This window comes from Corvus kubaryi, unplaced genomic scaffold (genome assembly GCF_017639235.1).
Source record: "Corvus kubaryi isolate FWS band 111438036 unplaced genomic scaffold, C.kubaryi_AGA036_p1.0 65241, whole genome shotgun sequence".
Taxonomy (NCBI): Eukaryota; Metazoa; Chordata; class Aves; order Passeriformes; family Corvidae; genus Corvus; species Corvus kubaryi.
In genome coordinates, this window is record NW_024581860.1 from 1 (window position 1) to 27,053 (window position 27,053).

At 51.6% G+C, this 27,053-nt stretch overlaps 1 long non-coding RNA gene across 1 annotated transcript; it reads left to right on the forward strand.

Annotated features, from left to right (window-relative positions):
- The first annotated feature begins 54 nt into the window (after positions 1-54).
- Positions 55-26,749, forward strand: LOC121673137. Its single transcript, XR_006019143.1, has 2 exons — positions 55-1,265; positions 26,100-26,749. It is a non-coding gene; the product is annotated as an uncharacterized LOC121673137 (long non-coding RNA).
- The last annotated feature ends 304 nt before the right edge of the window (positions 26,750-27,053 follow it).

The window sequence follows — 27,053 nt, forward strand, 5'->3', positions numbered from 1 at the left end:
CTCCTCACCTTTTTTGCACGGGCTGTGGGTTTCTTGCTGCCAGGCTGCTGTCCCAAGGAGCTGCCTAATCTGCCCCTGTCATTCCCAGTCACAGGGTCCACACGCACCATAGCTTTATGGGGAATGCTTGCAGGGCAGTGGGAAGAGGCAGCCATGGTTTGCACATCAGCTAATTAATTTTCATGACTGAACGATGCTGCCTGGTCTCTTGTTTATACTCCTCGCCTCTCCCCTTCTCCCCCTCCTCGCTGACACACACGCAAGACGACACATCTCGTAGGAACGTCAGCATCCTTCCACAGCCTTGAGACGCGAGCGGTTATTCTGTTGGCTTGTCAAACGCGGGTTTCCCTGCTTCATGGTACACAGGGGCCCCCTGTTTCACATTTGCTGATTCTTATTAGACCCAGCGCGCCAGGGCCCTGTCTCTCCCCGCAAAGCAACGCGCCGCATCCCATCCATAAATCCAACCCTGGAACAAAGCCTCTTCTACCCTGCCCCATATTTCTACCCAGCCTGCCCGCTTTCCCCTCTCTCTCTCGCTCCCCCTCTCCCATGCTGAAGGTTTCCTAGTGCCAGGGAGATATGATAATTCTTGTGAAGAGAGCATGAAATGCCTCTGCTCTTTGTGTCTGTTTAATTCAATGAGAATCCCAGCCCCAGATGTCATGAATGGTGGGCTTTGTGCTGGCCCTTCCTAAGCCCTAACCGCCAGCCCAGCTCTCTGTCTTTCTTGTTTCCCACCACTGGATACTGATTAACAAACTAAATTATTTTTCCTCCCTAATGATGTTTTCCCACTTTGCCCACCAGGCTGGAAGAAGCCACGGGGAGGAAAGAGTTTGTGCAAAGGATGAGATAGCCAGGGAAAAAATTAAAGAGACAGTGTTGCTCTCTGGGCTCTGGCAATGCAGGTCCACTCGGCTTTATTTCCTTATTAGAGAACGGGGTTGTGTCTGGCTGTATTTTACGTGGCTGGGTGTATTTCAGCCGAGGGACGGGCTTGAAAGCATCCGCACAACGTATGCTCTGGAGCATGCCAAGGTCTGTAACTCACTTGCCATTGTGAGTGCAAGTTTGCACGGCCCCAAATTTAAGGTCCCTTTTCCAAACGTGAGTGACATGCAGTAATTACTTGACATCCGTCCATGGGAACCTCTTTCTAATTGAGACAAATTCTCTTTTCCTTAATCAGATTTGACTGAGAGTTCGTGGAGTGGGATGCCTTGGGAAGGGCTGGGACGTCTCCACCTGAGCAAGGAGAGGTGAGTCCCTGGAATTCTTGCTGAAGAATCGAGTCCAACTCATGCATGGGAGACCAGCTCTTTTACCTGATCCCTCCCTCCCTCCCACAGCCAAATTCCCAGCCAGGCTTTTGAAACAGGGCCAGTTGTTAGCTGCTGCTAGAGAAGACCAGCAGCGATAATCCAGGGAGTCTGGACGGAGCCAGAGGCAGGTGGCCAAGGCAGGATTGTGCAGAGCCACCTGCTTCTTGGAGTCCAGTAGTGCCTCCTTGCTGGGCACCAGCGAAGCTGTGTCCAGCAAACACCCTCCTGGAGCAGGAAAAGAGGATGGGTGTCAACCTTGTGAGTAGAAAAGATGGCAGGGAGGGAGAGAACCTTTTAACAACAATCTGGGGTCTGAGTTGTGCCATTGGGAGTCATCGAGAGGGGGCTGGTTTGGCATTTTGATTTGAAAAAATCCCAAACAAACAAAAAACCAGAGGTGCCCCAGTGCTGGTGGTGAGGACTCCTCTCATCTGGGACACGGGCGGGGGCAGGTCTTATGGACTGGGCACGACAGAGAGCTGGGTGTGCTCAGGAAGGTTCTACAGTGGTGCAGTTCTCAGCCCTGTATTTATCAGACAATACAATAAGTACTTATCTCTCACATTTGAGAGCTCCAGTCAGAGAGGACCAGAGCCTTGCCTTTCCCTGTGCAGACCTGGGGGGCTTGTGTAGGCTCAGCTTGTGGAGCGGCTGCTCCTGTCAGAGCCGTGCCAATGCTGCGGTACCCAGTCATGGTTCCCCTTTTCCTCAGCTTCGACTCAAAGGGGAAATAAACAGGGAAAAGGGAGTTGCTTGCCTGCACCCATCAAGCCCCTGCAAGCACACCCACTGCTTCCAGCAAAGCACTGCCTCGCGTATGGCCTTTGCTTCTCACTGCAGTCACATCTGACCCTTATTACTTCTGCAAGGTAGAACAAGGCAGGAAAAATGGCTGTGCAGTGAGTTTCTTCATGCGCCAGGATTTATTAAGAACAATAGGGGAAATCAATCCATCTATGTAGAATACATCGCAGGCTGCAATGGGATAAAGCATTTATTCCGCTCTTGAAGGGTAGAGCTATAACTCATGGGAAGCAAAACCCTTAGTGCTGTGGAGTCCCTTCCCTTCATGTGTGCAAAGAAATGCTTTAGCCCATGGCAACCTACCAGCTATTGAATTTGTGTGGAGAATCTGCCGTCCTTCCCCTTTGCCGGCCCCTTTTTGGAAGGCGAGTCACTCATTAAAACACACCTCTGGAAAAATGAAGGGGCTGTCGGTTCGAAGGCATCTCTGCATCTCAGTTTTACTTGAAACAGAAAGGGAATAGAAATGTCTCAGTGATTTAAAAGCAACCCCCCACCAATTTTGAATGGACAGATTGTGCTTTAACCAACGCAGGATTTGCTGCAACTTTCTGCTGATGCCCAAGGACCAGGCGCTGCAATTACAGCGGAGAGGGATGGTTGGGGTATTGTGACAAGGCGAGATGCTGTGCAGGGAGATGTGTGTTGTGCAGCTGAACGCCTCCAGTGCTGACTGGAGAGATGTGTGTGTGTATATATAAGTACTCCCTGTGCCCAGCTCTCTACTCGTGGTAGAAGGCATGCAGTGCAAAGACTGGAGCAGTAGTTAGCAGGGGCAAAAGGTGACCAGGATTTGTTATAATCTTTCTGGGTGTGAGAGTGTGAAGCTGGGAGGGGTGGGATGGGTGGCATTAATAGCGAAATGGTATTTTCACTAAGCCTATTTTCACTGGGTCTAATCTATGTTGTGGGAAGAGGATCTCTTCCATAGGGCAGACCCAGCGAGGCTGGTGAGCTGTTTGGAGGGGTCTGGGCCGCCAAGGAGTGCGGGCAGTGGGAAGCAAGGCAATTGAGTGGATACGTCAGACGGCCCTCCTCAGCAGAGATGACTTGGTAGGTAGCGTGCTGTTGGGCAGATGGGGTTAATTCTTACACCCAAATCAAAAGGCAACCGAGGGGGGAATGTTTTATTAATGAAAGCAGCCCTTTGTGAGTATTCCTCCTGAGGCACGTTCCCTCCACCCGCTGCCTTCCCCCCTGGCTGCTGTCTGGCCCCGTGTCTTGCTCAGTACCTGCTCAGCTGCCACTCACCCACTGATAGGTTTCATCAAGAAATGTCTCCATATGTGTCTGAGTCCTGAAACTGGGTATGTGGGATGGGAGGAGGAGGAGGAGGGATGAGTCCTTGGCCATGGTGGAGACAGGGCTTTGCCACAGGCAGGCAGAGCTCGGGCTGTCACAGGTTGCACGTCAGCCCGTTGATTGCTGCAGTGGTGCTGCAGGAGTCACCTCTTACTGGTACCGAAGAGCAAGAGAAACAGAGTGTTAGGTAAAATGCAGGTTGAAAGTGGGTACTTCAGTGGGCAGGGGATGAAGGGAACAGCTGGAGATTGGGTTGGGGAGGTTGGGAGTTCCTTGCCTACCATCCAGTCTCCTTCCCATCCTGCCACCTCTCTGCCTGCTAGCCATGGGCTCAAGAGAGGAGCGGTGGATTTCTGTGCACCAGAAAGCAGCCTCTCCTGGTCTTTCTTACCCTGCTGTCTCCCTGTGCCCATGTCCTCGGGGGCCCTGGACAGCTTGTTCTGTTAAAGGACAGGGCTGTGGGAGTGGCAAGGGCTGTGTGTGGAGATTATTTCTGTTGCTTTGTTAAGAATAAAACAAAAGCTGGTTTATGACAATTGATTCAGGAGAAAGAGGAAGTGGAGCTCAATTCCCAGAGCACCTTTTAGCAAGGCTCTGCATGCGCACGCGTGTGTCGTACGCGTGTCAGAACTGAGCACCCATGGAAGGCCGGGTCGGGAAACCTCACATGGAAGCGGGGAAAAGACCCCAGTGCATGGCTGCTTCCCTGAGGGAACCCCCGCAGGGCTAATGTTTGATCTGAGGCTCCGTTGTACTCCTCTGAAACCTTGGGATGTCAGGAGCTCGAAGGGAGACTAGGATGGAAGAGGATGCTATTTGCATTTTCCTATGAATGCATCTATTTGTATAAATTTGGTGTCTCTGTGCATGCGCACACTCCCCTACGCATGCATTTGTTTGAAGAGCAACACGCTGTCCCCGTAGTGTTCTCCGCTCAGGGCCAGAACTGGTTACTCTGAAATTCAGACTCTTCCTGGAGGAGCTGCAACTCCCCTCCCTGCTTCAAATCTAGCAATGGCTATGGACATAGGAGTCCCGAGATGGTTCACCATGCAATAGCAGAGTTTCATTGTGGGGGATGAAGGCTCCCCCTTTCAAATTTGCACAGACATCAAAAGAGTCTGGAAGGTTCAAACAGATCACAACGTAATCAAAATGCCAAGCCACCGTCTGCTTCTGCCTTTGGGTTGACAAGCAGGATTAGCACCCAAGGGAAGCAGGGTGTAATAGTGTTTCACGGGCACTGTGAACAGCCCAGGAGTGTGTGGAGTACAGAAAGGTTAGCCGAAGGGCAGGTCTAGCTACAGACGTACGGTTTGGGGGGCGGATTTTAAAGCAAGGAGCTGTGCGTGTACAACCTCCGTGGATATTTACTTTAGCAGAAGGCAGGACTCTCCTGTATACCAGTGATGTCACGCTGGAAGCAGTTTAAGCTAAACTGGAGAAAGCCAGTTTAAGAGTGGAGATGTGCACCAGCGTGGCGAGGAGCAGCAGCAGTTGACCTATAGCGCTGTCATTATAATGGTGTGGTTTTCCGTGTAGACAACCCTGGAGCGGAGCAGCTAGCCTGCCATCCCTTATGTTTCACTGTCTTGCTGAGATGTATAACATGGCCCTGCCCGCATGCGGTTGCAATCACCCTCTGGTTCTCCACAGAGTACTGGAGCAGATGCCGAATTTTCAGTGTGCGTCGTGTGCCTATTGCACTGTGTGAAATAGTCCCATCATGGCTAAAGACACATGAATTGCTTCCCAAATACTGCTTTAGTGTCAGGAATTGCTGGTCTTGTCCTGAGGGCAGCCCGAGATCAGAGATGAGGGCTCCTTGGTTGATATTTGGTGTTGCTCATTTGGAGAACTGAGCAACACTGATATGTCCACTGTAAAGCTCCCATGGAGTGAGAAATGTGTCTGTAGCTTTGTCTGTGTCGTCTGTGTAACCATGCGTTTTATAACTGACCTTGTTTTAAATCTGTGTTAAATTAAGGTTTAGGAAGCTCACTTCTTCTTTACGGATATCTCTGCAGTTTTGGTTTGGAATTTATTTTGTTTTGGCCAGGAGAAAGGAATAATTTGCCCGTAACTCACTGATGGATGGACAGGTGACATCTTGCCTTGTAGCTCTCAGAATGCTCTATCTGTCCAGGCTGAGTCTTCCAGGGCCAGTCCAGTGCCTGGCAGCCTTCAGAACTCACTGGGACACACTGAGGCAGGCGGCTGCCCATGTGGGGATAAGCCCCCTCATGTCCGAGGGGAATGCCGTGACAAGGGCACAGCCGCCTCAGTGGGCACAAGCAGGGCCCAGGCAATGTGTGCTGCCTGGTGAAGGAGAAGTGTACCAAGATTGTTCCAGCCAGGAGGGCTGGGGAAAGAGCTGTGGGAGTGCTGCGTGCCCAGCGCCTTGGCACCGCGAGCAGGGCCCAGGCTAAGATGGCCGCTTGCCAGCGCACTCTGGCCCGCCACGGCAACTCCTTTTCTCCTGGGGCCCCCTTTTCCCACTGCCACTGCTCCTGGGTGCCCACTGCCTCGGGGCTGGCAGAGGGGAACCCGCTGGGATGGGCCAGCTGCGGGCCTGAGGCAGCGTGGGCCCCGGCGGCCATTTTGCGGGAGGCGAGCGCCGCCTGTAAGATGGCCGCATGGGCATGAGGTGGGGTGCAGCGCTGCCTTGTCCTCGCCACGCTGCCTCCCTCACGCCGTCCCCTCCTTATCTTGCTAATTACCGATGAAGGCAGAACAATAACGGGAGCTGGCATGCCCCAGTTCTTTCTCTGCCACCTCCTTCCTCGGGCGGAAAATCTGCGCGCACACCTCCCCCCCCACCGCCCGCCAGCCCCTCTGTGATATTAACTGAATTAACATACTTCCTAATTTGCCCTGTGTTTTCCCTGCGCCGGCTCCCAGCCGCCTCGTCATGGCTTCTCCAACTGGTGGGGAAGAAGCAAGCGCGTTCATCCCCTCCGCTCGTTTGGTTGTATGCGAAAAATCCTTAATGACATCTAAAAGGGGTGGCAGGACAATAGCCCACGCGGGGTTTGGCAGGAGACGTGCGATATTTACCCCACCAGACCATCCTCACTGCCTCTTTGCCGAGGGATTACGACGGCCGCCGTCCCCGCGTTCCTCCATTTATTTATTTTGCCGGTGGTGGGGGGGGACGCGTTGGCACGCGGCTGCTTTGTGCGCCTTGCTTCACCTATGAAAAGGACATATTAAGGTGTTGCCATAAACCCCCGGATGACAAAGAAAGTGCCTTTCTCTTCTGCTTGTAGGCAGCAATGACAGAAGCCTTTAAAACCATGAATTTCCCCCCCCCCCCAGTTGCAGAAGGCTTCCCCTAAAAGGAACTTAAATACATACCATTAATTCTAAAGCGCTGAGCTCCTGCTAACTATGCCATGCTTTTTGTTTCTGATAGTATTTGTCCATTGCAGAGAGCAAGCCAAGGATGCGGAGCCTCCCCCGCCCTCCTCCCTTTGTTTAAGTGACAAAATGTTTCCATGTTCTTGTTTAGAAAATAAACCTTTGTGGGTTTTTCAGCTTTTAGTTTTATTTTTTTCCCATTTATTGTGTTGCGAAATCCAAACTCCCCTTCTTCCCAGATCTTGGGAATCCATGTTCCTCATGATCAATTTTCCCTCCTTTATCTAAAAATACAACATTATTTTATAGCATTACTCTGAAAATGCAGCAGTTATATTTTGAATTTGAGTATTCAGAGCTTCAGGATATTGCAATATTTTTTTTTACAAGCGATGAATGATATGCAATGATTTAAGTGTGTAATGCACAATACAGATGCCATGCATTGTAAATACATTTCAGGGGCATAAAATCCAACACAGAGAGCCGGTGTTCCACGAAAGCCGGGAGTCCAAAAATAACTGTAAAAATGAATTGTCTGTCGGGACGAATCTCTCAGATCCAAGCCAATATTTGCAGGGTTACAATATACAACTGGCTTACTTATTGGCATAAATATCTCATTTTAAAATGCTGATGATAAACTGAAAAAGAGGTGAAGGAGATATTTGACTGATTACTGGATGCCATGGATTCCCTGCATTTAATTTCATACTTACATGCTATTTACTTATCCCATGTTTATGGGTATGCGCTTTAGCTTCATATAAATCTCTCCTGTCTGTCTGTCTCGCGGCGTTCTTTTCTCTTCTGCCATCCCATCTGCTTCTCATGGTCCTTCTCCTGAAACCACATCACAGGATCTGATGGGGATAATGGGAATCCGCCTCTGGTCTCTATCATAAACATGCCAACGTGGGCTATTGTGTCGGGAGCCGGTGGTCACCAGATGGTGCTTGGTTGCCCAGGGTCTGTGTCACTGGGTTTGGTCTCTTGATAAACCAACAGCTCCTTTAGCATTGTATTTTCCCCCCAAGATCTACCTACCCTGGCTGAGGAAGGTGTAAGGACCTTGGGTAATGAATCCTGAGGAATGAAATCCTTCTAGGTGCATTGGGCGCTTTGCAGCCTCAGCCATGCAGCTATGAGCTGCCCTTGCAGAGCTGGGGTTTGTTAATCCCTGTGCTCAGCCGTGTTCACCCTGTGCATTCCTGGGAAGGAAAATGAGCGTGGTAGTTTGGGACTGAATGCTTTCTCCATGTGAAAAGCGGTCCATGTCAACATAAGCAGGCATCTTGCTACCTTTATGTACCGGGCTTGGAAGACAGGGCAGAGCCAGAGACAGCTCTGTGATGCAGACAAAATCAAGCTGTCTCCTCTTGCCTGGGCTCCCAGACAACTCTTGAGTGTCTGCAAAAGGACTGGCTTGTGCAGGTATCATTGAGAGATGTAGATGTTACAGAGTGACTGAGGTATGGGGCTTTCCCTGTGAAAAAATGTCCTCCAGCCAGGAGAGACCCAGGGACAAATCCTGCTCTTCATTCTGTGCCTGTATGTCCTCAGGAGGTCCTGGACATTGTTGTACATGTGAGCTGCAGAGTGGGGATTAATGCAGAAATAAAGATTGAAGATAAAAACGGTGAGAGCGATGGCTCTTCCTGAACGCAGACAGATGGAGAGAGCCTGGCATAATTACATTTAGCAAAGGGCCGCCATGAATGAAACCAATTAAAGGAGAAGCAATGCTCATATGAGAGAGAGAGGGAGAAAGGAAGGCAACCACCTCTCTGGGTCTTCTTGGGAATCCACCTTCTCCGGGGGGTGAGTCATGCACGGTCCCCAAGTCAGGGGTGAGCTTGTGCACCTGCCTCCTGGCTTAGGGGGACTTTGCTTATCTGCCATGGCAAAAAAAGAAGGAAATGGGAAACATCGGGCGCTGGCGGGGCCGGCACGGAGCTGGCTTGCAGCCAGCCCCAGCCTCGCCGTCTCCATTGTCTCATGGCTTTAATGCGTGCCTAGAAATCCAGTATTTAGGATTCAGGTTACCATTGTAAAGCAGAAAGGTCGTGCTCAGCGCCGCTTGGCGTGGATTCCTCCGGCAGCTCTTTTGCCTGCGTGCCCCATGTTGGGACGGTGTTGGCAGAAGGCCTGGAGCCAGGAGGCTGCGAGGAGCACGTCTTTGCTGCCTCTGGCATGGCGTGCACCTTGCAAGGGATGCTGCTGGCTTTGGGATTTAGCAAGGGCAGCGGGAGGTGTCCAGAAAGCCACACAAAGGAGAGGTTTGCATTTCCTGGGCAGCCAAAGCTGAGCATGCCTTGCTGACAAGCTTGGCATAAAATCTAGCAAGGCAGGATCAGTGTGTCTCTTCCTTTGGCTCTCACTTGGTGGGAGCTTCCCGAGTAGCTGCTGCTGGTGGCCAAGGCTAAGAGAGGCTTTTGGGACTGTTCCTCCTGATTTCATTTGTAGTCCCAGAAATGGCTGTTTTCCAGCTTTCTTCCCTTCTTCTACTATCCTGCTCTCAAGGGAAGGTGCCTTTTGGGTAGAAGAGCAGCTGGCAAGGCTGGACTAGAATAATTCACTGAGGTTTTAGAACAAACCTTGGGATTTGGGGTGTCTGTTGCAAACCCCCAGCAACTGTAATCAAGGACTGCTTAAAAGTCTCAGTTCTCACTTAAAATTAATAGAATTATGCTAACAAGAAATGTATTTAGGGACATCTTAATTGCAGTGAAAACTCTGGAAATAAGTCAAAGACTTTGTAGGGCTTGGGCATGATCAGTCTGAAAAAAAACCCCCTCCAAATAGTTGGTTTTTGGAATGAGTCTTAGCAATTTTGGGGATTGAGACTCAAAGCTTAAGGCTGACAGTGCAGGATGCTGCATAACACCGAACAGGGAGTAAAAGAGAGTGTCATGGATCACACTGGGTTGGATAGTGGCTGGCTTGGACTTCACTTAAGCCCCTAAACGTACTGAGGACCCTCAGGAGTGGTCCCAGATGTTGTTGTGTGGCCCTGGGCACAGAGAACCTTGGACACAGAGGTCTATGGTCTGGAAGGTAATAATTGGTGATGTTGGTCCCTGGCACCTTGTTCACAAGTGAGGGATGCACATCTCTGTACGTGTTAATGAAGGTGGTAGGAACAAGGCTGTACAGACACAGACTGGCTGTGCCTGTGGACATGTTTGGCTCTGTCTCATTCTGGGAACAGCTTGAAAAACAGTATTTGACTTCCATGTGGCAGGACTCAGAAAAAAAATGCTTTTTAAAATTTATTTGGTCCTTGCTTTAACTGAGAGGTCACATGCTGTGTGCAGCGCTGCCGAAGACTCTGCTTAAGAGCCAGAGGAGGAGATGCTGTCTCTGTGGTGTCCTCATGGGACTGTGCAGGGTCTCCCCAGGCTGCTGCAGACATGTCCCAAGTCGCCACTTGGACCAGTGAGTCAAGGGAATGTGCTCCTTCAGTCCATTTGTGATACATTTCCTAGGTATTGCTTTGGTCCCAGTGGCCGCTTGGCTGAATGTGCTGTTGCCAGTGTGAGTTTTAATACATCTTATGCAGAGTTGAACTGGAGCTGTTCAGAATGAAAGGCAAACTGCATGTGTGAGTCTGGACTTGTACAAGCTTTGAAGGCAGTTGTGGTCCTGCACAGTCCCCAGGCTGAGCTTTCTGAAGGTGTGGCACTGAGGAGCAGAGTAGAAATAGAGGGCTTATGAGTGGGTGCAAGGCTGGGACCCATCTGACTCATTTTGCTTGCAATCAGGTGAATGGGTGATGTGTCAGAGCAAGATGAGAGCTTGGAGAGGAAACAAATGGTTCACACAGATAAGTGCTGGCTGGGGAACCCATCAGGCGCCCATCCCCTTGCAAAGGAAAAATCCTTCCTGCAGCTTGTTGCATTTCTGTAGGCTCTGTCTGACTTCTGCCTCCTTGCCTCCTTCTCATCCCCAAAGGACAGAGACAAAAGGAGTGCCTGCTCTTGCTGCAAGAGCTTGAGGATGTGGTAGGAAGTGGCTGGTCTCTCTACCTAATTAACAACATGGCTGAGTGCTGGGAAATAAAGGCTCCGGTTTCTACGCTCTCTTCATCCTTCTTCCCTTCCTTCCTAGCCCCTAAAAGAAACCGCCCTACTGATGCTATGGGATGTTTCCATAGATACCTCTGTGGGTGCGTGGATGTGGAGGGGACTGTCTTGCTGGGTGCAGTGGGATGAGGGTGGTGATGGTGTGCTTTATTCCGGAATTGGATTGAGCACTCCAGGGAAGGCGTGGCTGGAGGAACAGGGATAGATCTCTTCTGCTTGGGCTATTTCCAGCTGCAGCTGTCTCGAAGCCCTGCAAAGTGCCCTTCTGCCTCCTTTGGGGAAAACCTGCCTGTGTTGACCCATTTGGGCATGGAGCGAGCAGAACTGGCCACAGGTGCCTGCTGTACAAGCAAGGCTTTGCCTGCTCCATGCTCCAATGCCAGTACCAATCTACTGGGATTGTGGCACCAGTGATCAGTGGGGCCAGTACACTTGGCTGAGAGCTGCAAGGGCTCTGCCGAGGAGGGATTCTCAGCATCCTGGGGAGTTTTCACACCGGCATCCTCTGATCAGACCCACTCAATGAGAGTCATGGTGGCAGGCAGAGGGACACGGGGGTGTTCGAACTGCATGCTGTACTCCTGAGGGACTCGCTTTATGGCTGTGCAGAATTAGTCTGTGTTTTCTAGGCCACCTTTGCAAATGGCTGAAAATTTGATTTCCATAGCCTAAAAACTGAGCTCTGTGTTTGGCTCCTTAAAAGACAGGCAAGGACTAGAAATCTCCTGTGACCTGAGAGCACAGCCAAGTTCTGAATGGCTCAGTGAGGGTGGAGATGGGCTTTGCAGTTCACTCTGATCACGGTCAAGTTTACTGCTGTTGTTGCCCCAGTTTGTGCACAAGTCAGGAGCTTCCCAGCTCCTCTTTGCTGCCTGAAGTTGCTAGGGCAGAAACGCGTCCTTTGCCAGGGCTGGTTTGGGAAAGACCAAAGTGGTGGCTGTCAGGACTGGCACCTCTTTAGTGCTGTGTTTTCATGGCTGTGCTTGGAAAGGGTGGGTGGGCACGAGGCCACCAAGCCCTGAGAGGAGGGATGTCTCCGGTGACGACCACTCATTTTGCCATGCAGCCCTGAGGAGCGGAAGGCTGTGTGTCAGCCCGATGGAAGCTCTCTGCAGGTCCTCCTGCCCGAGGAGCTGGCAGTGACACATTTCTGACACAAACTGAGAGGAGATGCCGGCGTGTGATCCCGGTCATGTCATCTGGGATCAGGTACCAAACCCAGCCGTGGCTGCAAGCAGTGAAGGAAGCAGCTGCCCTAAGCGAGAGTGAACATGATCCAGAGCTAATCCCGAGGCGTCTGCTCCCTGTGTGTGCCTGTGGCGAGGTGCTGTCCTCAAGGTCTCCCAGCCCCACACCGGAGCTGCTCCCGGGGCTCTGTGGCTCTCTGCAGAGTGGAGCTGTGGATGCCGGAGGGATGGCGGCTGAGGATGTGACGGGTTCGCACTGGGCTTGCGTTAGATGACGTGTGCCGGCTCCACAGAGTGCAGGCACAAATATCTCAGGGGGATTTGCTTTCCTGCAGAGCCTATTGCTGTCACAGGACGATGGAAGAATTTGGGTCCTAAAGGGATGAACACTGCCTGCACTTTGAAGGCAGGCGTCCCAGGAACCATAGGGAAAAAAAGACACCTACTGATTTTTTTTTTTTTTATTTCTCCCTGTTTCTGTCTGCCTATCAGCCTGTCAGCCAGCTAGATGCTAATCCACAGCAGCAGCAGCACAAATAAAGCTAGACTAGAGGGATGCTAATTTATGCCTGGATTTCATGCTTTGTTTTACCTCCCCACTTTATTGGACAGAGTAGGCTTTGTGAGTGACGTAAAATGTTGCGTGTGCTCTCCCCATGGCAGGTTCCTGCACATGCAGCAGGAGAAGTTCATTTCTCTGTAGCCCCTGCAGTCTTGCACATGCCTTTCTCTGCCTCCCCTGGATCATTTGGGGGGGGGGGGTCATTCCTGATAAACCCCCATCTGATGAGGACTCCCTCTAAGTTTTCTTGCACTCTATGTGAAACCCAGGGATGTGTTTCCAGTCTCATCATGTCTTCTCTCATGGTGCCAGCATTTATGCATCTAAACTGTAAATTTTTATGCTCTTGCTGGGTAACCAGACTACAGCCTTGGCAATTTGCATGAATAAATGTCATGTAAAATCATCCGCTCGTGGGTAGTGGCCAGCCGAAAAGTTATGTTGTGAGGCAATCTGTTCTGAGTGATCTGTTTAATAAGATGTTGAGATTTACACCTCTCAACATCCACGGGGAATAGCATGTGTGGATTTAAGGTCACAGCCCTGAGGTCACTTTACCTGTGTGGTACAAGTAGGTGAGGAGTTCTATCACTTGTTGCTTGGGAAACTCAGTGTGTTAAACTGCGCTGGTGGGCAAAAGCCTTTGAAATTCTAAGCCCTGTCTTAGAATAAAGGAAAATGTAAAGAATAGTCAAAGAGATGTTAATAACAGAGGGTCTTGCAGGGTTTCTTGCAAGAGTCTTGCATGGGATCCCCACTGAGACCCTAAGAGTATTGGAAAGGAAGGATCAGCTACCAGAGGCAGGGAGTGGATGTGTTGGGGGTTTGCTGAGGTTTTCAGTTCCCATTAGAGGCAAAGGGAAGGAGATGCCCAGATACTATTGAGTCTCTGTGCTTGCCAGGCTGGTACTGAGTGTTCCCTGCAGCCAAAGCTCCATCAGCAAAGCGGCAAATCACTGGGGAAGGAGAAAACAGGCAAGACAGAGCTGAAGGGGGCTTTGAAATGGCTACATTGGCAGGGATCTATGAATTCCCTTGCTTTTTCACTCAGTTGTCTCACAGCTCCTGCTGGCCTCTGCAGAGTAAGTTGAGGGGAAGAGCCCAGAGGTGGGTCTTGTAGCAAGGTCTGCCCTCAGCTTCACCAGGTTAAATCCTAAGTGAGGATTTAATTGCGTTCACTAAAAGCTGCCCAAATTTATAGCATGGAAATGAGAGCAGAATCACGAGTGTCCTTGTTTCCTTTCACCATCAAATAGATTTTCTCAGCCTTGAGTTCTGCAAGCTGATCTCTGTAGGGTTTTATTTCATTCGCTGTCTTCATTGCCCTATTAAAACAACAGCTCTGTTCCCAAGTCCCTGTGTGTCGCTGTGTGTCGAGTGCTTATCCCTGTGTATTGGGGCACAGGAATGTGGCAATAAAACTGCTCACAACCACTTGTTTGGATAAAAAGCACAGATTTGCTTACTTGGCAGTAGTTTCCCTTTTTTAAGCAGAAATGTTTGCACAGGTGACTTTTGTTTTGTTGCGATGGTTGTGGGAAAGAAAATTTTCGCCTCATGTATGTTCTTGGGTTTCTGTGTGACATTTTGCCCGGCCTTGTTTATAGTAATGTCCGGGAATCTCCTAGCTTTCCTCTTATGGAAAGCACACAAAGGTCTAGGGGGTGGATCCGACTGCAGGAGCAGTGTCGGAGGAGCAGAGCTACCTCTGCCCACCAAGGCAGGGCTCATGTGGGTTTGCATCACAGCTTTTCTCTTCTCTGACTAAGCTAAAGGACAGGAATAGTTCTGTACTCCTAAGGTGCATCTGTTTGTGTAGGAGGATGTGGGATTGTGGCATTTGGCTTTGCAGCTTTCACTGGGCTCCTCCACCAGGCTTTCTTTGGGTTGATATCTGCTCAGATTGGGGGGAACCTCTGGGCAACATTGCATCCTGCATTGCACAGGTCCTCACGTGCAAACACCGTAGGTGTGCGGAGGTATCTGGCTTTGTGCGGGTCTCAGAGCCAGCCTCTTTGAGGTCTCTTTGTTTTGTCTCCCTCTGGGTATCTTGTGTGGATGCATTTGCATATATGGAAAACGTTGTCATCATCTTCTCCCCCTCCCCAGCTCCCGTTCCCATTGCTCTGCTGGCTCTTGGGCATTTCCAGCTGAACGGAGCCTGCCAAGGCCAGCCAAGCGCGGTGGGGCTGGGGGCGACCACCCCCCATCTGCACCTTCGCTATTTCCTTCCCCAGGCGTGCCTGGGGGGTGGTCAGAGCATTGGGGCATTTTTCCCTATTTTTTTTTTCTCCTGGTATTTAATAACTAGCAATAGGCAGACAGTGAGGTCCTGAAGGGAGGCCGGTCCATCCTCTGAGCCCCCAGCTCCAACTCCCTGCTGCTCTCCCCCTTTCTTCTTGTGCTGTAGCGTGTCTGGCAGCAGCACCAAAGAGAGCAGTCCAAACCGTGCGGTGAGGCTGCTCACTTGCTCTAAATCCACAAGGCCAGGTTTAAGCACTTTTTGTTCCTGCCTGAAAAAGCCTTGGAGTGGTTATACCAATAAATCTCTTGCTCCTCCATGAAGATGTCCTTCCCGGGACATTTTAAGTCCCTAATCCTCTCCAAGGCATCTCTGGCTCTATCTTCTCTTCTCTAACCTGTACCTGCCCCCCTGCTGCCAAAGACTTGAATGCCCTGAGGCTTCATCCATCCGGTCTGCCTGCTCTCTGTGCACCTCTGTGCAGCCCTGCTCCCACTCCACTGTCCCGACATCCTGCTGCCCGCTTCGAACTGGGGACAAGCTGGGCCATTGGAACGGCTGGGGGCGGAAGAAGGGGGTGGAGGAGAGACGGGGCAGCTGCGAGGCTTGTGTTAGTAAACACTTCCTTGGGTTCACATTTTAATTCCTTACCCCCCTTCCACATCTTCTCCCCCATCCTTTCCCTTTTCTATATGCTCACACAATGAGACCATTGTCAAGGGGTGATTTGAATGAGGGGTCTCCGGGCATGTTCCCAGCATTGTCAAACAGAGTGGGAAAAAAACCACAACTCCAGCCTAGCCAGGAGGACCAGACCAGACTGAGACAGATGCCTAAATTAGTGACAAAGCCTTTTGAATGTCCCCCCTAGACAAGGGTTGCCTTGTGCATGCGTGCGTGTGTGTGTGCATGCTCGTGGGTGTGTATTTGTGGCTGGGTGGCAGCTTGCATGTCTCCCCATGTTAATTAGTTTTGCATGCATGTCTGATAAGGTGCCAATGAATATATTTGTACTCCTTCCATTGGCGAAAGCTGTCTCGGCGGCGGGGGAGATGCGGGGTGGTGGGGGTGTGCTCAGTGCAGCCTGGCAGCCTGGGGTAATTGAGCTGTGCGGGGCTGGGAGAAGGGGTGAGGGTTGCATCGCCGGAGCTCGGCTTCCCAGCGATGAGATCTGCTGCTTTCGTTGCAAATCATGGAGAGTTTAAAAGAGAACTGAGGCTTTTTTTGGTTCACTGGGTCTTTCTCTTCATCTTGGCTGATTGTCTGGCTGAGGGTCTGTAGGCTCTTTCTTTTCCTCTGCCCTGTGTGTCTTTCTCTCGAGTCGCTTAAAAGGTGTTTATTTCCAATGGATTTGTATCCATCTTTGTATACACACATACACATGCAATCACTCACACAAAGCCCCAGTAACAAAACCTCCGCCTCCTTCTCCAGAAAGGGAGTCAAATCTGCTACCAGTTACAAAATATGGGAGGGAAGTGAAGCGTGTGGGTGCCAGGGGTGGAGCAGTGGAAACAGGCAAATGGAAATGCAGAAAGGAGTTGGAGAGACAGAGATAACGTGCTCTATAAAGGATTTATCAACATTTGCTCAGGATAGAGTTATTAATTACCAATGCAGAGAAAAGTCTTTCTACATCCCCAGCGTATGGACCAGCACATAATGTCATTCCTAGACTGCTGTTACCATTCATCCATCCATCCATCTGCATTCTGTAGGTTCGCACAAGAATTCATTGTATGTGTAGGGATGTAAACATCAGTTCACATCTAATTAATTTCCTGTCTAAATTAATTTTGCATCCTTTCCCTTAAATCAACAAGACTTAAGAGCCCACGTACATTTCTTGAGCAGAATGGGAAGAAACTCTTGAACGGGCCAAGATGTCTTTTCTCCCTGTGGTCCCGTCTGAGCAGCTGCCGGATGCTGAAAGAGCAGGGATTTACGTAGCACAAGGCTGCTCTGAAGCAGAGGTCATTTTGGGAAGTCTTACTGGAGCACAGCTTGCCTCCTGTGGAGTTTGGTAGCGCCCAGCTTTGTGTTGGCTCCAATTTGCTTTGCCTTCTCTTCCGTACTTGGGTCCTGGTGCAGTGAAGGAATGAAGAGCAGGAGCTGATACATGATGGAGTGGGGCTGGACCTGCAGGGAGCCTGGGTGGGAGATGCTTGGTCCAAGCAGCAGAGCATGAGGAAAAGGGGAAGGTCATGAACAAGATAAAGTGGCCATTGGCATCAGCAGGGTTAGGGTTGGGTAGGGCTGACGCCTCTTCCCCCACTGACTTTGCAGCGGCACTGGGCTTTCCTCTGCTACTGGGGAGGAAGCTGGGAGGTGACATGGAGAGATGGTAGAGTAGCCAGGAAGCGACAAAGCCACCTGCCTGGAGGAGAGCTGACAAGTCCCTGGCAGGGCAGAGTGGGCGGCAGGAGGAGCAGCTCTCCTTTGTGCTCAGAGAAGTCCAGGAACACAGGCAGGGCCAGGCTACACCTCCCCATCGACCTGCATGGGACATCTATGAGGGCCAGCCCAAAGAGTGCCCCAAAATCCTCACTGCCATTCCAGCAGTAGGTACAGTGGGCAGCTCATCAGTAATGTGCAGGGAAAAAAGGGATTCCCAGGAAATGGAGGTCTTCCAGTTGGAGAACAAAGGCAATTTCATGTGATTTATCAGCGGTGCCTAATTGCGCAGGGTGAATAATGAGCAGCCAGAGAGGCAGCACTGCAGTCCCTCCGGCGGGCTGCAGCCGATGGCCACGGCTGGAAACCCCAAGTCAGTGCCAGCAGAGAGTGGGCATCTTCAGAGAGGTGCAGCCCCAGCACTCTGTGCCCATTTCAGAGCTGTTTGGGCTCCTCCATTGCAAAGTAATTGTGTTAATCCCACATGGATGTAAGAAGGGAACCTGCTGTTGGAAAAAGTCGCTCTGCGGTTGCTCAGACCTTTCATTTACGCAGAGGGTAAATGTGTCATCCATGCCTGACCCAGATGCAAGGTGGCCTTTAATGACAAAGAAGAACCAGGCACCAGCATCCTGCAAAGGGCTTGTAGTTCCCTCCCTGTCTCGTGCCTCATCTCCGAGCAGTGGCCATGCTAGGGACCCCTTCCAGCTGATCTCCCACCCCTCTGCTGTTTACACATCCCTGTCTCTCCTTAGTTCTGCTCCCAAACTCTGGGCAGGGCTGTGGAAACCGCTTTGTCAGAGCTCCTCGCCAGGTTGATCTGCAGAAGGGTTTTTTTCCCTTTTCCCGTTGGGATGACTATTCCCACACAAGCAAAGCCTCTTAATGAATCCGTGGCAGCAAAGTAGGTAACATGCTCGCCCTGCCAAGGCTGCTTGGCACAGCTGGAGTCACGTAATCAGGCTAGGCTGCCAGCCGGGGACAGAGTGGGAAGAGTTAAACTGAGGACAGTGCAGGGACAACTAATCCCCAACAGGAAGAGTAGCAGAGACCTCCCTGTCCTTCATCATCCTCCCCCTCCATTCATGCACTTTTCCTCCCTCTCCACCACATCCTATTCCTCTCCCACATCCTCCCGTTACTTATTTCTTCTTCCGTCTTTCTCACCCTCCTCTTCTCCGTTGCTTTCTCACTCCTCCCCCTTGGTTTCCCTCCTGCCCCCCCCCATCACCAGCCCAGTCTCCTCTCACATGCTCTGTCATGTCTCCAGAGCTGGTTTTCGAGTGGGACTGAGGGACGGTGTATTTGGGCTGTGGTGGAGGTCACAGCTATATGGGGATTGTTTAAAAGAGATTTGCCCACATCCCAGCCCATGTGACCAGCCTCAGCTGCAGGTCTCTCTTTCTTAATCTGGAGATAAGCGTGATTATCCGAGGAAGGGCTGTTCGGAGCTTTGTAACTGTGACAGGGGAGCTTTCAAGTCGCACTTTGCTGGCAGAGCAGCGTTTAAAGCCGGGGAATCAGATTCCAAGCGTGGCTTTGCATCTCTTTTCTGCTGGGAGCATGGTGCAGGGCTGGCAGTGGGGATGGGAGCTTTATTAGGACTTTGCTTATGATGCGTAAAAGGCGTTAGGGGAGGAAAAAGGGGGGAAGAAGGAGGTGAAAAAAATCCCAATTCGCCGTTTCCCCATCAGTGGTGGCGTAGGAGAGATTGGCACTCATTCAAGGGGACAGGCCAGCCTGAACCCTTGTGCAGAGCAATAAGGTTCATCAAACCTGGGGTCTGGCTTATTTTTAGCCTGGGGTTGTGTCTCCTTGCTCTGCGCTACCCCGCCTCGCTCTGTTGAATCCTTCACACAAGAGGTCTCTGGGGCCCTGTTTGGAAATGAAATGCTGTTTTAGCAGCTCCCGTGGCACAGCTTCCCCGGGAGAGATGGCAGGGCCAGCTTTGCTGCCCGATAAACACATCAGCCCCAGTGCTCAAGGCAGCCAACTCCCTGTCCCTGTCCAGAGAAATATTTGCTGGAGATGAACCCTTGTGGAGCAACTCTGCAGCCAAGGTGGAAGTGCAGGGACATACAGCAATTGTGTAGTTCGGTATTGTATCAGTGTCTTGTATTGCTGGAGGTTGAAATATTTAACATCTCATACAAGTGACACGGTCCCAAAAGATTTCTGTGGCCGGGACAGGCATCAAAATAGGGTTTAGTGGAAATGTTCAGCTCTGGAGCAGGCGCTGCTTTGCTTCTATTTGTAGACTAGAAACTCAGAGCAGAGACTCGTAACAGCGCTTCTTTTGATGGAGATGGGTCAAGGAGAAAGGAACCTGGATGCACGCCGAGGGCAGGAATCTGGGGCGAGGTTGAATCAGGACGAAGTGCCAGCGCTTTGGACCGTCACTTGGGCAGGACTCACTGTTCTTGCTGTATCCTCCTTGGAAATGGTTCAGCTTCCAGCACAGCAGCTGAGGCCAGCCTGATCCAAAGGACACCCTGAATCCCATCTGCTTCCCCCACACCACCCATTCCTCGTGGGTGGGAATTTGCGGTGAGAACACCAAACAGCCCCTTTGCCTGGCTTTGTTCGTGGAGGGGCAGTTTCTTGCCCGTGTCAGGATACCAAGGGATAGAGTATGTCCCGCTTCTTCCTCTCGCATGGAGGCACATCTCATTTTTGCATCATGCTGCCACAGGGGCCAGCCAGCCTGGAAGCAGCCCAGGACAAATTCCTGTGCCTGAAGATTGAAATGTGTCTCTGCAGGGCAGGTAGCGCAGTGTACCTCCAGTGGTTGCAGAAGGGAAGCGGTTGCAAATGCATCATTTTGAGAGCAAGCTCTGAAACATCTCCCACGTTGCCTGCCTGTCTCCAGAGCCCCACACAGCTGCTCTGTGGGTGGAAGCTCTGTTTTCCTTGTGCCCCCATGAACTTTATTTTTTGCTGTTTTTCTTTGTATGCTGCTTAGATGAATCCTCTTCAGTGCCTACAGCTTATTCCACGGCTTTACTTAGGATCTGGCCAACACATGTAGCCTTACTCCAGGGCATGGCTCTCGAAGAAACTAAATGAATACAGCATCTTTTTAGTCTAGTGACTGTAAGACCAAAAAGCCCAAATCCCAACCTGCAGCCGTGCTGTGCAGATTACGCCCATGCCCCATTGGAGAACAAGAACTCCCCTTGAAATCCCACAGCCTTGGATCTGGCAGCGGGAACGTGGGCAGGAGCATGTAGGTGTTGGCATGTGCAGGCAGGAACACGTGTATGCCAGGGCAAGCGTGCCCATCTCTGCAGGCACAGTCCCACGCCTGTCTCTGTACCAGCCCCTCGCATGCACTGGCCTCACATGAATCTGCCCCACACTTCCCTGAAATGAGGGTTTGGGGGCATAGGGCTGATGGTAAATTAACCAGTGGTAAATGGAGGGAAGCACAGTAGATGGGATTAATGGAGAAATCCTGTTGGGATGCAGCAAGGGAAGGTTTCCTGATGGAACAAAAAGGAGAAGGAGCTGGAAAAGGGAGCAGTGTGGTAGATACGGGTGTGAGATCAAGGGCTGTGACAGGGCCAAGAGAGATGAGCAGTGGGAGCCAGGAGCAGTTTGTGTTCCTGGGTGTGGAGCAATGCTGAGGAGAGTGAAGGAAAAACACTGGCTGCTCTGAACAAAAGCCACAGAACGGGAAGATGGGAATGGCATGGAGGGGACAAAGCAGGAGTCACAGAGCAACAAGCACCAAGCATGGGGGTGAGTGGCTTTCCTTGCTGGGTGAAAGATGGGCTGGAGAAGGGGTCTTGCACCCAGTGAGGATGTGCAAGGTGGTTGTGGCCCATGACAGGGAGCCAGCAGAGTGCCACAAGTTTGAGGCGCAGAGCGGCTTTGGGACAAAGAAGCTGTCACAGTGACAGGGTGGGTGGTTTCCCCAAAGGCGGCTGGTGTTTTCAGGGTAGGGAAAGGGAGCTCTAGACCTGGGTTGGGAAGAGTCGAGTCATTTTTCCAAACACAGCGTTAGGCCAGATGCTGGAGTCGGAGCACAAGCTGGGCAGTAACACAAGCCTGGACTGGAATGCCTGCACAGCATCCTTGAGCCACACTGGGCCTGCAGCTAACCCTGCAGCACCAGGACTCTGCAGGGTCCAAGGGAAAGGGAAGAGCTCTGGCAGTTGCATTTGGATTCTCCTTTCACTCACCCAAGCATCCACCATCACTGCATGGGCAGCTGAGACCCAGGGGCAGTTTGGGCCCTTGCTATCGTTGCTGTTGATCAGAGCCTTTTCTTACAATGCCCTGGCATCTCCTTACATGGCTCTGGTTTTTGTGACTGATGAAAGCAAAACTCTTGACCAAAAGCCCATAGTGTTTGCTTGCACCCTCATTGCTATAGTAACAGAGGACACCTCTGAAATAACTCAGGAAACCTCTGAAGTAGGTCACCATGGACCCCATTTTTCTGTGTCTGCCAGTGCAGCACAACTCCAGAAACAGGATGCACCCACCACAGTCCAGCTGGGCATCGCCCTGGCACAGCCCAGACCCTCCCAGGGAAGGCCAGGCTGAAGAACTGCCCTCCAGTGACAGCACCCTAGGGTACAAAGGGCTGTCCTGCACCCAGTCACAGGAAACTTCTGTCCCACATGCAGCCCCAGTGCCAGCTCATGGTGTTCCCCAAGTCAGGGCTCCCTTCCAGCCTCCTGTCTCCCCATCCCCCACCTCCTTGCTGCCTCCCTCCCCCCTTTCCCCCAGCGCCTCTCCTCCTGCTTTGCATAATTTTCCATTTTCAGTGTCCCCTTTTCTTTTTCTCCTCTCCATATGGTGCGTCCCCCTCTCTGCCTGGCGCAGGAGCCATCCTTAACAACCTCGGCAAAGCTCTCTCTCAGGGGCTGCACATGAAAAATGCTCTGTAAAAACAGAGGCTGAGATGGAGCTCCCCCTTTTTTCCCCCCTTGATTTATATGGGGCTGGGATGTGGGAACGTTTCTGGGTCGCATTTTAGAGCCGCTGGGTGCTTGTGCCTGTTCTCTCCGGCCATTCAGTGCAGACCTCTAAGGCCAGCTCGTCCCCAGCCTTTGATCTGCAATGCAGAAAGAGCATCCAGGGCAAGTTTGTGCCTCTCATCCAGCCCCTGCCCTCATTTTGGCTGGCAGAGAGGGATGCCCTGTCCCACCACACCGGGGGGAGGCCATGCCCTTTCCTCTCAGTGTGCAGTGGCCTTTTCCAGCTGGCTACTTTGGCTCCCTCCTACATCCCTGGCACCATGAGGACATTCAGACTCACGAGATCCAAGGCGCTGGGTCATGGTGAAGCAGCAGGTCGTGGGATTTGTGATACACAGCGACTCTGCACATCTAACCCACCCCTGCCCCTCTCCAGCTCCACTGCAGATACTGGCCAGTGAGCACCTGGGGATGCCTGGAGGGTGCTGGGGCTGAGCAAAGGGTGCTGGGGCTGGCAACGCCTGCCCAGCATTTGATGGGTTAAGCCAGTCTCTAGCTAATTTCTCCCAGCGGCTCCCCTCCTCCTCCTCGTACTTCTGTATGCAGCAGGCAGGGCCTCAGCGCAGGTTCCTGCACTGAGCTGTTGCCAGGGGAGTAGTTAGGCGAGTCTGAGCTATGTGGGGAAAAGGCCCGGCCTGTCAAAGTGTCTGAGATGAACCATAGCCCGGTCCCCCTGCAGCTGGGCCCAAGCATGCATCAGCCCTTGTTTGGAGCCTGGGAATGGCAAAGCCCAGGGAGGTTCAAGGGCAAACTTGCTATTCATTAGTCAGGGGTCCTTGACGTTCCCACTCTCTGTCTCCCTTCTTCTTCTTCTTCTTCTCTTTTCTGTCCCTCTTTTGACAGATTCCTGGGTGCTTTTGGGGAAAACTCCCCTCCTCCTCCTCGCCCCAGCAAAAGCCCTCCACATAAACTTCCCCAGCAGACAAGGCAGGAGGACAATAACGTCAGGGCCACGATGCAAACGAGAGCCAGCGGAGCAGCCGCATCCCCCGGGTGTCCTTTCTCCCCGGCCCTTCCCGCGCTGCTGCGGGAGGCTCAGCCGACGCATTCATTTCGCTCATCTTGCCCATCGCCGATGTTTTATTATCTTGATGCTTGCAGGAAATTGTAACTTGAGATAAGGAAAATGTCAGACGCCTTCTCCTCTCTCCTGTAGCCCAAAGCGCTGAGAAGTTGCTCCGTAGGAAATGTAAATGCTTGCCCAGGTGCAGAGGATGAGCACGAGATGGAGGGAGCCTCGAGAGGCCACGCGAGCATCTCCGTCAGGAGATAAAACTCGCGGCGTAGGCGTAACACGGAGCCTCCCTCCCGCCCCGCTGCACAGAATATTTCATAGCTCTTAGAAGCCGAAGCTCCCTTGTAATTATCCAAAGCAAACAGCACGTGTTATTAGTTTAAAATGATTTTTTTTTCCCCCTCCCCGGGCCCCTGGAGCAGAATGGAGGTGTAATTGTGCTAAGGAGTTAGCAGGGGAGAGCACAGCTTTTGGTCACATTCAAGTTGGAGGGCTTGAGCCAGGGAGGCTGGTATGAAAGGCTGGTATTTGCATAAGCAGCGTGCATCCCTACAAAAAAGAAAGATATCAGGGGCTTGCAAAATTCAATCAAGGCTGGGAGGGAAAAAAAAAAAAAGGGGGGGGTGGAAGGGAAGGGGGAAAAAAATTGACAGTGAAAAAGGTTTTTCTAAGTAACACCCTGTCGAGATTAAATTGTCCAGAAAGTTTCTCCGTGTGAGCCGGTGAAGCGGAGGCTGGGCTGAGGGCAGGGGAGGAGCGGGGTCCCTCCTTCCTGGCCTCAATAGGGGACAGGAATCTGATTAGGCAGAGCGTTCTGCATCCATTTACCATTATTTGAGGGTTTTTTTTTTTTCCTCTTCCCACCGCCCAGAATTGCTGTGGCAGGGGAGTTTATCAGCATATAAACCTCAGTGCTGGCTTTGTAAGGGCACGAGGAGGTCCAGGAGCAAGTGTTGGGGCAGAGGCTGAGCTATAATTTCAATTATTTATGCAGTTTTTTAAAAAAAGATGGACAGTAAATCCACACGGAGAGGGATGTTTTCCCTGTGCAGGGCGCTGGGGAGGGAAGGCAGTGTTGGCCTGGGATTGGGTCCTGGTGGAGCCCTATTTTTGCAGGCACCCTCAGTGCAAGGCTGAACTGTGCCCGTAGAGAAAGTGCATGCAGGAGATTTGAGTTTTCCTAAGGCTTTTGTCAAATCAGTCGGGTTGGTCCAGCCCCTCCTGCCCTCAGTTACTGAGTGCCAGAAGTTTCAAGCCCACCAGGCAGGCAGCGTGTGATTTCCAGGCTGGGTTGATGTCTGGTACCAACGAGCATCCTCTCTATCCACACTAGGGAGGAGTTTCTCTGAGGCCTGTCCCTACAGCCTGTCCCTGCAGAGGATAGGGGCCGTCCCTGCCCAGGACAGGGGGCTTTACCTGCCAGGTAAAGACTTTTGCCTGGTGAGCACAAGGATTCAGGCACTTCCTCCTCTCCTGGGCTTGTGAAAGCACCCACCACCATTCAGATCTCATCTGTCCTGACCTCAACAGCCTTGCCAGCCTTGGGGGAATATTCAGGATGACTCCTAATCTCACGTAGGATAAAGAAGTGCTGAGCCTTGGCTTTTTGCAGCCTGGGTCTCCCTACACACATGCCAGCATGGGGTCTGTCCTCTTGGCACCCAGAGACAGAGACAGGCCATGGTCCTTCCCCAAACCCATGCACTTGGGGTAGGTTTGGTCTCTGCCTGTCTTAAGTTCTAGGCTTGCTTCAAAGTTGCGGAAGGGAAGGGATTTTCCTTGGATTTCCATCAAGTGCTTTATGAATATTGCAATAAAGGGGTTACAGAAGATCTATTTTTAAGAGAGAAAAAAAATACCCATGAAAATTGCAGCCTGGACCCCAGAGTGTAGAGTATTTGCACAGTTCAAAGAGTTACGGTGGTTCATCCAGTCACAGCCTGGGAACGTCGCGGTGCGACCTACAGCAGATCACATGCCGGCTACTCCCAGGGCGGCTCATTAGAGAGCCACACAGAAGATTTATCTCTTAAAATGGGCTTGCAAATATTTTATAAAATTTGCAGTATTTTATAAAATTACAATTTGGTGCAATAAAAAGAATAAATTAGCCAGCTGATGGTTCCTTTTGCAAGTGTACTCAAGGATTTGTTGTATTAGTCTTTACTCCTTCCAATGTAACAGATGATGGGCAAAGCAGAGGGAGGACAGGAGAAGGATGGGACTGGTTTGGAGGCTAGGGAATACACACTCAACATGGATAAAGTGTAAAGGAAATAGAGGGAAAAAATCAGAAAAAAGGGAGAACATGCTGCAAGGTGCAAGATGTGTGGGGCAAAGCACGGGAGGCATGGGGAAAGCCGAGAGGGGGACTTTTGCTGAGTGTCACAGCTTCGGCTCCAGCTCGGTGGCTTGGTATCACTTTCTCCAGCCAGGCAAGGGCGCCGAGGGCAGGGAAAGTTAACACGAAGATTAAAACATCAGAGGGCTGTGCCTTTAGTGGCTCTGACATGCAGAGTAATCCCATGCCCCAAAGCCTAGGGAGGAAGGACAAGCGGTGAGCCCTCCCCTGGCTGGCGGTGAGTGGGGCAGGCAGAGGTAAGGGATTGAGGAGGGCGCAGGGAAAGCTTGGCGTCTTGGGGACCACAGTTTCCCTCGTAAGGAAGAGGGTAAGGTGGTCCAGAGCCATGAGAAACGTGTGGTGGGGAGGGAAAGAGGATTGGAGTTCTGTTCCATCAGTGAGACAAGTTGGTCTGTTCTCAGCCAAGCACTACTGGACCATTTCTCTGACAGAGATCATAACCACTCCATTTTTTTTTCTTTTCTTCCTAGATCCCAGTGAGTGGACAAGGGACTTTTGAAGCCTGTGAGTTCCTTCTTGCAGCTGGCTACCACCTGCCCGGACTTGACATCTGACTTCTCTGAGTTTCTCCAGGAGGGTCCCAATCTTCTTCTCCATGGGCCCAGAGAGGAGACAGCTTTGTCCTGTGAACACAGTGGATTTCTGCATTGCTTCAAAACACAGCGGTGCAGCCATGGGGAGGGAGCCAGGGCAGCACAGGGAGCCAAGGGATCTTCCCACATCACTCCTGTATGTTGCCTTCGGTGCCCTCAATATCCAAGAGCAGGACCAAAGTGCTTAGGCAGAGAGACCTGAGCCAGCCACTGTTTCACCTGGTGAAATACCAGCTGTGTGAAGTTTGGAGGGAGATTTTTGGAGGCTTTGCTCATGGAGCAGAGCTCGGCCCTTACTGCTCTTGATCCCTGGGTCTGTGGAGCTGTGGGAGTGCAGCCTTCCCAAAGGCACTGTGCTTGGGGCTCAAAGGACCATGAGCCTGTCCAGGCCAGGCAGCCCTGCTTGCTGTTGTACTGCACCCTCTCTGTTCCTGTAAGAGAAATGTACTGCCTGTAATTCTCTCCCATTCAAATCCCCCCCACCCCATGCACTGTTGAAAATAAAACTCTCCCTTTTGCAAAAGTGAGCGTGTGATTTGGTGCAGTCTCGAGATGGAGGAGGCAATGGGCACAAAATAAACCCGGGCAAATCAACAGGGAAGCGGGAGCAGCCGAGAGCCAAGCAGCCGGGCTGCGCCGTGCCCCGCATCAGGCATATTTCCCTGAAAGCCCGAGCGAATCCCTCGCCGCTCAATGATCTTTATTTGGTCTGAACCCCGTCTGGGAAGTAACCGCTAAACCCAATGCAAACAGACCCCCGTGAAAGAATATAATGAATATGTCTCTCAAATGATTTGGAGCCCTTCTGCCTGCAGAGCAGGGTTCCCCATT